The sequence below is a fragment of the Chiloscyllium plagiosum genome, chromosome 37 (genome assembly GCF_004010195.1).
Source record: "Chiloscyllium plagiosum isolate BGI_BamShark_2017 chromosome 37, ASM401019v2, whole genome shotgun sequence".
Lineage (NCBI taxonomy): Eukaryota > Metazoa > Chordata > Chondrichthyes > Orectolobiformes > Hemiscylliidae > Chiloscyllium > Chiloscyllium plagiosum.
In genome coordinates, this window is record NC_057746.1 from 20,554,099 (window position 1) to 20,563,750 (window position 9,652).

The window sequence follows — 9,652 nt, forward strand, 5'->3', positions numbered from 1 at the left end:
CCTCTGACAGTGCGGCACTCCCTCAGCACTGACCCTCTGACAGTGCAGCACTCCCTCAGCACTGACCCTCTGACAGTGCAGCACTCCCTCAGTACTGACCTTTTGACAGTGCAGCACTCCATCAAACTTTGCAGAATTGAAAACTGCAAGGAGGTCAGTTTAAAGCTCAAAAGGACACTACTGACAACATGAAGTGTGCTAATAGTTGCAATATTAAGTTCAGTGCAGAGAACGGTGACTTAACACATTTTCATCAGAGACACAATATAAAGTGAAACACATGATTCTGAAGGTCCAGGAGCAGAGTGAGCTAAGTATTTGTACACGTCATTAGAGGTGCCAGGCTAGGATGAGAGCACAGATAATAAATCATCAAACATACTAAGTCCTGTTCATAGCAGTATGGAGTATGAAAGCAGGAAGGCTATGCTGAATCAGAATAGCAGGCTAGTTTCGTTTTCAGCTCACTCTATTTTAGAAAGGATATTATTAAGCTAGAGGGTGTTCTGCAGAGATTTACCAGGTTGCTTCCGGGAATGGAAGGTTTGAGTTAGAAAGAAAAGTTGGATAGGCTGGGACTTTTATCACTGGAGAATAGTAGATTGACAGGCTACCTTATAGAGATTTATAAAATCACGAGGGGTATAGATCGGGTGAACGGTAGGTGTATTTTCTCTCGGATGGAGGGTTTCACGTCTTGAGGGCATATTTGTAAAGCGAGAGGTGAGAGATTTAAAAAACAACGGCACGAGGGATTTTTTTTTTAAACACAGAGCGTGTGGAATCTACTTCTTGAGGAAGTGGGTGGATGTGGGCTCAGTTACAATGTTTAAAAGACATTTGGATAAGTACATGAATAGGAAAGGTTTGGAGGGATACGGGTAGAAGCAGGCAGGTGGGACTAGTTTAGTTTGGGGTTATGTTCGGTTTGGACTGGTTGGGACGAAGAGTCTGTGTCCGTGCTGTATGACTCTGTGATTCTGTCTGGTCTTGGATGCCACACTTTCGGAAGGATGTGACATGAAGAGTGCATTGAGAGGTCTATGAGTATGAGTGCATCCAGGAATGGCCAGTTATGAGGATGACTTGGAGAAGCAGGGACTGTGTACCCTGGGGAACAAAAAAAAAGGCTAGAGAGGATATCTGTCTAAACTCCATCTTCCAGATCAGGAGGGATCAAAGAGGGAGAAAATGTTCACATTCACGAAAGGGTCGATAAGATTGCTCAGATTTCAATTGGGAACAGAAGTGTTATCAGGGCTCCCCCTTCTGACGCCTGACTGCATCGTATATTCAGTTACCTGTAACTTCGCTATGTACTTGTCCGATTTCGTTTTCAACCCTTCGCATTTGTTTCTTCTGTCCTGAAGTAACTTCAGCGTATTTTCTATTTCCTCCTAAAAATAAAACAAAGCAAGAGCACGGCTTAACCACTGGTCACATCCCATGCGATGACACCAAATAATTCCGAACAACATCCCAACCGCCTGGTGGCTCAGGGTCCCAGGTTCAATTCCCGCCTCGGGCGACTGACTGTGTGGAGTTTGCACATTCTTCCCGTGTCTGCGTGGGTTTCCTCCGGGTGCTCCGGTTTCCTCCCACAATCCAAAGATGTGCGGGTCAGGTGAATTGGCCATGCTAAATTGCCCGTAGTGTTAGGTGAAGGGGTAAAATATAGGGAAATGGGTCTGGGTGGGGTCGGTGTGGACTTGTTGGGCTGAAGGGCCTGTTTCAACACTGTAAGTAACCTAATCTAAATTGCCCACAGTGTTAAGTGCACTAGTCAGAGGTGAATGGGTCTGGGTGGGTGAAGGGTCGGTGTGGACTTTGTAAATTACTTACAGTGTGGAAACAGGCCCCTCGGCCCAACAAGTCCACACCGACCTGCCGAAGCGCAACCCTCCCATATCCATACATTTCACTCCTTCACCTAACACTACAGGCAATTTAGCATGGCCAATTCACCTGGCTTGCACTGTGGGAGGAAACCGGAGCAAACACACGCAGACACAGGGAGAATGTGCAAACTCCACACAGACAGTCACCTCCGAGGCGGGAATTGAACCCGGGTCTCTGGTGCTGTGAGGCAGCAGTGCTAACCACTGTGCCATTGTGCCACCATGCCGCCCACAGCCGAAGGGCCTGTTTCCACACTAGAAGAAATCTAATCCAATCTAAATTGCCCATAGTGTTAAGTGCATTCGTCAGAGGGGAATGGGTCTGGGCGGGTTACTCTTCAGAGGGTCGAGGTGGACTTGTTGGGCCAAAGGGCCTGTTTCCACACTGTAGGGAATCTAATCTAAAAAAAACTCTGGAGTAGGCCATTCAGCCCCTCGAGCCTGCTCTGCCAATTGGGAAGTTCGCTGGAGACAAAAAAATCTGCAGATGCTGGAATCCAAAGAAGAACACAGCAAGCCAGGCAGCACCAAGAGGTGGAGAAGTTAATGTTTCGGAAACGTTGACTTCTGCACCTCCTGATGCTGCCTGGCTTGCTGTGTTCTTCCAGCCTCCGGCCTGTCCAATTTGGTAAGTTCATGGCAGTCCCAACTGCAACGTCAAATCCACTCACTTGCCTCCCCTTGAAAACCTTTCAGCTCTTTACTTAACAAGAATCTGTCTACCCCTCCCTTAAAAAACGACTTAAGGACTGTGCCTGTAGATCACTGTCAGAAAGAGACGTCCAAAGACCCAGGAATCTCTGGGGCAATACATTTTACCCAATTTCTGTTTTATGTGGGCCACCTTTGATTTTGAAACGATAACCTCAGGCTCTCGATTCTCCCATGAGTGGCAACATCCTTTCCACATCTAGCCCAGCAAAACCCTCAGCATCTTATGTGTGTCAATCAAATTGCTTCTTAACCTTCCGAACTTCAGCAGATACAAGCCTCCCCCGTCCAACCTTTCCTCTTGCCCATTCCCATTCCATCAAAGACCCCTCCCACCCCGGTTATAATCTCTTCCAACCTCTTCCGTCAGGCAGAAGATACAGAAGTTTAAACACACATGCCAATAGGTTCAAGAGTGGCTTCTTCCTTGCTGTTACTAGACTCTCGAATGGACCTTTCAAATTCCAAATCTAATGCTGATCTTGCCTTTTATACACCTTCTTTGCAGCTGTAACTTTGCATTCCACGCTCTGTTCACTCACCCTATGATCGTTGCATCTTTATATGTTATGATTTGCCTGTACGGCATGCAAAACAATGCTTTTCATTGTACTTAGGTACATGTGACAATAATAAAACAAATCAATTATTAGTCTGTTAAACTTTCTCTGAATGGCCTTCAATGCATATACATCCTTCCTTAAATAAGGTGACCAATACTGTATACAGTACACTAGATGGGGTCTCATAACTTCACGACTTTTGTACACAAGTGATCATTGGTAACATTGCATGAACTTTCCTAATTACTTGCATTCTAACCTTTTGCAATTTATCCATCAGGCATCCTTTTGAATCCATAGTTCTGCAATCTCCCAACATTTAGACTTGATGCTTTTTTTATAATTCTCTCTGTTCAAATGGACAGCTGCACATTTTCCCACATTATCTTTCATTTGCCACATTCATTCGTTTAACCTATCAGTAATTCTTTGTAACCCTTTCATACCTACTTTGCAATTTCCTTTTGTGTTGTCAACAAATTTGGTAACTATACTTCTGACCCTTCATCCAACAGTTGAGGTCCCAGCATTGATCTTAGTGGCCCCTTACCCATTTAAACTTACCAACCTGAAACAGTCCCATTTACTCTCTGCTTCCTGTTAGCCAGCTGATCTTCTATCCATGCCAATATGTTAGCCCCTAGGAAGGGGGCCTTATTTGAAATGCCTTTTGGAAATCAAAGTAGAGCATATTCACCAGGTCTCCCTTATCCCCATAAAGTGTAACCTCTGTAAAGAGCTCCAGCAGGTTGGTCAATCCTGATTTCTCTCCGACAACGCCATGTTCAGTCTGCCTAACTGCTTGGAACTTATCCAACTGTCCCATTGTGACTTAGAGTCACAGAGTCATAGAGATGTACAGCACGGAAACAGACCCTTCGGCCCAACCCATCTATGCCAACCAGATATCCCAACCCAATCTAGTCCCACCTGCCAGCACCCGGCCCATATTCCTCCAAACCCTTCCTATTCATAGACCCATCCAGGTGCCTTTTAAATGCTGTAATTGTACCAGCCTCCACCACATCCTCTGGCAGCTCATTCCATACACGTACCACCCTTAGGTCTCTTTTATATCTTTCCCCTCTCACCCTAAACCTGTTCCCTCTAGTTTTGGACTCCCCCGCCCCAGGGAAAAGACTTTGTCTATTTACCCTATCCATGCCCCTCATGGTTTTATACACCTCTATCAACCCCTCAGCCTCCGACGCTCCAGGGAAAACAGCTTTAATAACAGCTTCTAATGTTTTCCCCCTGATAGATGTTAAGCACACTGGCCTGTAGCCTTCTGTTTTCTGTCTTCCTTGCCCTTTTGAAAATTTGAATTATTTGCCAGAGGAAGTGGTGGAGGTTGGTACAATTAGAACATTCAAAAGGCATTTGGATGGGTAGATGACTAGGAAGGGTTTAGACGGTTATGGGCCAAATGCTGACAAATAAGGCCAGATGAATTTTGGATATCTGGTCTGCGTGGATGAAATGGATCAAAGGCTCTGTTTCCATGTTGTACAGCTCTATGATTCTATTCACTAACTTCCAGTCTAATTAAACTACTCCCAAATCACAAGAGTTTTTGAAAATGGAAACGAATGCATCAGTTGTCTCACTAGCCCCTTCTTCTGCTCACAACACATTTCTGTATCTGTAAAATCTTCCTAACTGGCCTGTTTTGACACCATCACCTTCGTAAATTGTTATGATCTCTCTACCTTGATTAGATTAGATTACATTACAGTGTGGAAACAGGCCCTTCGGCCCAACAAGTCCACACTGACCCGCCGAAGCGCAACCCACCCATACCCCTACATTTACCCCTTACCTAACAGTACGGGCAATTGAGCATGGCCAATTCACCTGACCTGCACATCTTTGGACTGTGGGAGGAAACCGGAGCACCTGGAGGATTAGTTTGTAAGCTTTGGATTACTTATTGCTTTGGTTAGATTTTCAGCATGTTCTTCCAGTCATGTTCTCCAGCGCCACCTTATTTTTAATTGTTTGGAATTACCTTTCTGGCTCATTTAATTGGATTATGGTCATCCCTTCGTTTGTTATTCAGCTGTGGACAGTTTAATCACACCGTCTGACACTTTTAGTCACCTGCAGTGACTTACTATTGACGCTTCACTCATGCCATCTGTATGATCTTTTGAGCTCTCTGCCTATAAATTTTGTGTTCCGCCTGCTTCTCTCTCACTTCACCTAACGAAGGGACTATGCTCTGAAAGCTTGTGATTTCAAATAAACCTGTTGGTCTATAGCCTGGTGTTGTGTGACTTCTGACTTTGCTCACAAAAGTAAGACCCTCTGTTCAAAAAATTTGCCATTGTATTTATTCAACAGCAAATAGATTTACAACATCATGATCGTCCCTGTAATAGATTTTTGCTGCAAAATTGGCTTTGTTCATTGAAGACATACAAACCAATAAGATTCCCCTTCTTGTACGGTCTTTCCTTAACAACTCATTAGGCTCAGAATTTCAAGTGCCGTTTATTACCCGTGTTTTGCACTGCTTAAAACGTGTCAGAATATGCTGTTCTCAAGTTCCTTCCAGAACACTAAGTCCGCAGAGGCTGCCAACACTCATTGGAAACGTGGCACTCTCCCGGCCTTCTAATGCAACAACAACTCACGTTTCTCTAGCGCCTCTAACGTCGTTTAGCAGCCTCGCAAAGCACTTTACAGCAGCACCAGGCCACACAAGGAGATATTGGCAGAGTTTGGACAAACGTGGGGGTGGTTTTAAAGAAGGGTGAAGGAACATGGCGACATTGGAAGGGAAGAGTTTCACTGAACGATGACAGTCAGAGGCTGTTGCGCCCAGGAGAAGAGATCAAGTTGAAGTATAAGCTGTGAAGAAACATGGGAACAGGAAGCTACAGGTAGTAGAGCAGAGAGAAAGAGAGACACCCAGGACAGACACACAGACAGACACACACATACAGATGTAGAGACACAAGTACACTCACAGACAGCGAATTACAGAGAGTGAGAGCGAGAGAGACACACACACATAGAGAGATACAGACACAGCAATAGAGAGAGGGAGATATGCAGATGGAGAGACTGAAAGTCACATACAGGGAGATAGAGACAGACAGAAATGCAAAGAGAGACAGATAGGGATAGTGACATGGAGACAGAGAGAGAGAGACAGGCAGAGATAGTGATGGAGACACACAAAGAAATGTAGAGAGAGGGAGACAGGGACAGATAGTGTGAAAGAGAGAGACAGACAGAGATAATGAGAGAAAGAGGGACCACACATACAGAGACACAGAAGGACACAGACAGAGTGAGACACACATCATACTGACAGAGATAGAGAGAGACATGAGAGAGATCGACACGGAGACAGAGTAGCAGAGGAAGAGAGCTGTACGGAAAACCTCAAACAAGAAATGGAAAAATGATATAGAAACTCCACCCTATTGACATTGCTCAGGGTAAATATCAAACACTGGGCTCACTGTTCAACCCACACACTCTATTAGCCAATTTCAGCTCAACAACAAAAAGGCAACAAAACTTATGGGAAAGCGCTTAAGTCAGCTGTCATGCACTTTGGGCAGTCCTGAGTTGATTCTATCTGTAAATGTAAATCGAGATTTCTTACTGGGACAAATTCACCAGATAATAACCCTGAAGATAGAGTGAGGCACAAGTATAAAATGAGAAACCAAAAGACTGGAGACGTCTTTACGAAAGAAAGATACAGGCGCAAGTGATCATGGAGAAGGGTTTATGCCCGAAACGTCGATTCTCCTGTTCCCTGGATGCTGCCTGACCTGCTGCGCTTTTCCAGCAACACATTTTCAGTTCCAAATAAACCTGTTGGATGATAACCTGGTGTTGTGCGATTTTTAAACTTTGTCCACCTGAGTCCAACACCAGCACCTCCAAGTCATGCTACCCAGCTTTGATCTTTATCTCGGGACACCCTAATCTACTTAACATCTACAAATTACCATTTGACCTGCAGCTCGCAGACCCTCCCCCAGCCTCGGTATCCAGTAAGGGAGGAAGTTCCTGATTATTGGTCACCATTTTGTGAGCAATTTTGTTGTAAGGTTTCTATCTTTGGAAAATGGTCTGAACTCCAAAACACATGAACTTAAAATTAGATTTCATTAAAATGGATGCAAGTTACATTGTAGAAAAAGGCCATTTGGCCCGACTGGGCTAATGCCAGTCCATGTTTCGTCCAGAACCTCCTCCCAAGCTATCTCATTTTGTCTCAGCTGTTTCTCTTTCTCTTCCCTTCTCCTTCGTATAGTTCGATTCACCACAATCATGCTGGGGCTAAAACGGCTCACTTTAATACCAAGGACAACATTGGTTTTAGAGTAGGACACAGAAGGTAGTGGTGGGGGGTTGTTTTTCAGACTGGAGGCCTGTGACCAGTGGTGCAGTGGGATTGATACTAGGTCCACTTTTGTTTGTCATTTCTGTAAATGATTTGGATGAGATTATCAGAGGCATGGTTAGCAAGTTTGTGGATGACACCAAAATATAGTGGACAGTGAAGGAGGTTATCTAAGAATTAATTCAGAGGGATCTTAATCAGTTGGGTCAATGGGCTGAGGAGCGGCAAATGGAGTTTAATTTGGATCAATGCAAGGTACACGTCATTCTGCTACAATGTGCGTTTCGTTCATGCAAATTTGCTGTAATACAATTGATGAATTGGGAACACTGTTTCTGAAAGGCAAACTTTTAAAGCTTGTGTTGGCTATAACGCAGTGATGCTGCTATGACATGATTTTCTTATAACACAGGAGTGTACGATAACAGAATTGCCATGCCATAGAAGAACCGACTGTATTGCATTTTGGGGAAGCAAGCAAGGGCAGAAGTTATACATTTACTGGTAGGGCCCTGGATAGTGTTGTAGAACAGAGAGACCTAGGGGGTTCAGATACATAATTCTTTGAAATTTGCGTCACAGGTAGGCAATGTGGTTAAAAAGGCATTTAGCACATTTGCCTTCATTGCTCATTTGAGTATAGGAGTTGGGATGTCATGTTGAGGTTGTGCAGGAAATTGATGAGGCCTCTTTTGGAGCACCGTCTACAGGTCTGGTTACCCTGTTATAGGAAGGGTATTATTAAGCTGGAGAGGGTTCAGAAAAGATTTTTAAGGACATTGCCAGGAATGGCGGTTTTAGTTACAGTTATAAAAATAGACTGGTTAAGCAGGGACCTTTTTCTCTGGAGTGTTGGAGGTTGAGGGGTGATCTTACAGTGGTTTATAAAATCACGAGGGGCCACAGCAAAAGTCTTTTTCCTAACTTGGCTGAGTTCAAAACTAGGGGGCACATATTTAAGGTGACAGGAGAAAGATTTAAAATGGATATGAGGGGCAAGTTTTTTTTACACACAGAGTGGTTCGTGTGTGGAATGAACTGTCAGAGGAAGTAATGAATGCAGTACAGTTACAATGTTTAAAAGACATTAGGATAAGTACACGAATAGAAAAGGTTTGAAGGGGTATGGGCCAAATACAGGCAGTTGAGACTAGTATAGTTTGGGGACATTATTGGTGTGGACTGCTTGAACTGCAGGGTCTGTTTCCATGTTGCATGGCTCTGTGACATGACGCATTAACTTGGTGCCTCAAATTCTGGGAAAAGGGTTAAAGGGTGATCTAACGCAGGTGTTCTTGACAATCGAAACAACTAATAAGAGTAGATGAAAGGAGATGATTTTCTCTGATGAAGTCAGGTTGTATTTTTTTTCACAGAATGGACAGTTAAAAAATCTCTGGACTCGGGCCAATAAGAGCAGTCGAAATGGAAATGTCAAGACTGAGATCCGAGGTTTTCTTTGTTCAATTTTGATACTGTTTGATTTTTGGGAGTGGCTAAATTGAGATTTATAATCGTTTCTGTCCAGTTTGGATACCGTGCGACTTTGGGAAGTCAACAGAAGGTGTCAAAAACGAGGCCTGAGTTCTTCTTTGTGAGGTGATGGGTACAGAATATTGATGACGTAATTACAAGAGCCATAGGTAAGATAGATCGCAAGAAATATTTTCCCTTCGCACAGGGATTAGTAACTGGGGGGCATAGACTTAAGGCAAAGGGCAGGTGGTTTAGAAGGGATTTAAGGAATTCATTTCCACCCATTTGGAACTCACTGGGTGGCTGCTATCACATCAAAGGAGAATTCAGATGATGGAGCCAGTGAGACTGCAGCAAATGGGTGCTTGATGAATAGCACTGACTTGATGGGCTGAAGGGCCACTTTCCATGCTGTTAAAAACTGACTCTATTCCAGGTAGGGAAGATGGAGTTGGAACTCACTGGGTGGCTGCTATCACATCAAAGGAGAATTCAGATGATGGAGCCAGTGAGACTGCAGCAAATGGGTGCTTGATGAATAGCACTGACTTGATGGGCTGAAGGGCCACTTTCCATGCTGTTAAAAACTGACTCTATTCCAGGTAGGGAAGATGGAGAGAGGGAATGGAGGGGAG

The 9,652-nt window shown here is 44.2% G+C and overlaps 1 protein-coding gene across 1 annotated transcript in view; it reads right to left on the reverse strand.

Annotated features, from left to right (window-relative positions):
* Positions 1 to 9,652, reverse strand: part of LOC122541169 (zinc-binding protein A33-like) — a 34,845-nt gene that overhangs the window by 23,288 nt on the left and 1,905 nt on the right. The window contains exon 2 of the mRNA XM_043677786.1: positions 1,302 to 1,397. The gene's annotated coding sequence lies outside the window, so the exon portion shown is untranslated. The remainder of the gene's footprint in view (positions 1 to 1,301; positions 1,398 to 9,652) is intronic.